A 2,500-nucleotide genomic window follows, 5' to 3' on the forward strand; every position below is an offset into this window, starting at 1 on the left:
TACCACCCACTTAGGGCTGCACTCTCAAGCAACCCGACTCTAAGGAGAGATCCTCCCGAAACGCGTACCGGTCACTACGGGCCTGGCACCCTCTATGGGTAAATGGCCCCATTCAAGATGGACTTGGACGCAATTCGATGTCTCGGGATAAACGGATCCTCCTGAACACTACATTTCCCAGCGGCGGTACCGCGGGATTCAGTGCTGGGCTCATTCCTGTTCGCTCGCCGCTACTAAGGAAATCCTAGTTAGTTTCTTTTCCTCCGCTTAATAATATGCTTAAATTCAGCGGGTAATCTCGCCTACTCTGAGGTCGTCAATTTCTTTGGTTTCATCGAAAGGTGAATATGATGCTCGATGCAAAAAAAAATAAAAAAATAAACGAAAAGAAGCAAAAAAGCAAACACGTAGAGAATCTGTGCGTGAATCAACCTTTCGCGTATTCAATTTTTCCTCTCTCTCTCGTTTCAAAATGTTTGTATTATTTATCGTTCGATGAAACGAGCACAAGAGGGAAAAAAATTGAGACACGACGTTCCCATGATTTTCGTGTTACTTCCTTTTTGCTTCAAACATTTTGCGGACTGCAGCTTCGTCGTATTGCTTTTATCAATTTTTAACAATTTCAAAGCGAAGACAACTCGCAAGACGACCCATTTCGTCCCGGTTCAATTTTAACGTCCGTCCGTATTATTTTTTGTTCCACAAGAGATTTCGAATAGGTTTCTTTTTGTTTATTTATCATCCCTTCTTTTCGAGCGCAACGGAAGCAAGAGGAAAAGCAAGAGCGAGAGAGAACATTTCGCGTGTATTTCATTTAGCAATTTTAACCAACACGCGATGTACTCTCCACACACCTCTTAGATTTAACTGCTTTTCTTCTCTTCTTATCTCCCCTTAGCGCAAGGGTAAACCCAATTTTTCTCTGCTTTGGAACGCAACAACACTTTCGAGGACTGGACGACCGAGCGATGGTCGCGCGGTCTTCGCTTATCTTTAACAAACGAAGTAGTCCGTATGTATTCTAAATGTTGAAGCCTCCTAGGACTTTAAGCCATGCGAGACATTGAAATGCTGTTTTAACGGGAGCATGCATAATTGCTGCAAACATACTTTTATGACAAGTTCTAGCCACGCCACGGAGGCTTCGAAGTTCCTCACCATTCGCTTTCCTCTCTTTTGTTACACAGTTTCAGACTACGATCAGGGGTACCGAAACACTGCATTGATTGTAAACAACCATTTTTATCTTGGAGCGGAGCGTTCCTTTACTCGTTCGATTTGTCTTGTCGCGTGTGTATTCGCTTTTTCGACGCTTTTTAACCATTTAACTTGTTTAGCGAAGCGAAACTCACAGACAGACAAAAGAAAGGAACAGCATCGCGCGTCAAACAGCGACGACCCATCTGAAGCGATCTTTCATTTATACACCGTTTGTAAACAGAGAGATATATAAAGCGCGGGGAATCATTCGAAACCCTGGGGCTATTCGAGCTTGCATTTCAGCAAATTATCATCTCAAACATTTCACTCGTTTGCTTTTTCTAAATTTATAGGAGAGCTTCTTTCGTTTATTTTTTCACACACCTTTCGTAAATATCGTTTCTGGCAACGTCGGGAGCGTAGATTTCTACGAGTGAACAATCGCGTAGATACGATAATTCCAGCAGGATGGAGAATCTTTATAGATTATCTTTCGAGAACTCGGTGCTTTCACGGGCGGTCGTTTATAAATTTTAACGAACGACTCGCGCGCCGTGACGCACTTGCGCCAGTTCGAATAGATATTTCGAAGTTTGTTTCTCTCCTTTAACGGCCTGCATTTAGTGTATCTGTTGCGATTTTCGTCACATCGTTTCCACGACAAACGCCGACGAACTGCCCAACTATCGCTCGTACGTTGCGACTCTTTTTTTTATTTATCGTTCATTCATTCTTTCAATTTCGTTCGATAATCCCGCTCCGAAACGTTCTACTCTCGTTGAACGACGGCGGGATGTTTAAAAAGCAATGAATTACTCTTTTTCGAGAAGCAAACGCAAGCAGTCTTTAGTTAAGAAAACGACCCTCAGCCAGGCGTGGTCCAGGAATTGTATCCGTGGACCGCAATGTGCGTTCGAAATGTCGATGTTCATGTGTCCTGCAGTTCACACGTTGACGCGCAATTAGCTGCGTTCTTCATCGACCCACGAGCCAAGTGATCCACCGTTCAGGGTAATCGTATAATTTTGTATTTCAAACTCTTTAGATCTTTAGTGTTATTTTCATTATTAACACACATCACATTCGATACCCACATCACTCTCCCACCCGGCGCGTGCAGGAGAGCGAATTCGGGCGTCGCCAACGTATTTGTTTGTTCGATCGTTGACGACACGATCGCGTCCAAAGACGGAAACCGTCGGAGAAACGCCCAGTGGCACGCTCCTCTCGACGGTCGGGCGTAAAGTACATTTAAAAACCTTGAAAACTACGAACGCACACAAGGAATTCGAGCGCG

The 2,500-nt window shown here is 44.0% G+C and overlaps 1 non-coding gene across 1 annotated transcript; it reads right to left on the reverse strand.

The window, feature by feature from the left end:
* Nucleotides 1-2,062: 2,062 nt before the first annotated feature.
* On the reverse strand, nt 2,063-2,217 carry LOC123989097. The gene has a single exon (XR_006830439.1). It is a non-coding gene; the product is annotated as a 5.8S ribosomal RNA (ribosomal RNA).
* Between the last annotated feature and the right edge of the window lie 283 nt (nt 2,218-2,500).

Source organism: Osmia bicornis, unplaced genomic scaffold (assembly GCF_907164935.1).
Source record: "Osmia bicornis bicornis unplaced genomic scaffold, iOsmBic2.1, whole genome shotgun sequence".
In the NCBI taxonomy this organism is placed as follows: domain Eukaryota; kingdom Metazoa; phylum Arthropoda; class Insecta; order Hymenoptera; family Megachilidae; genus Osmia; species Osmia bicornis.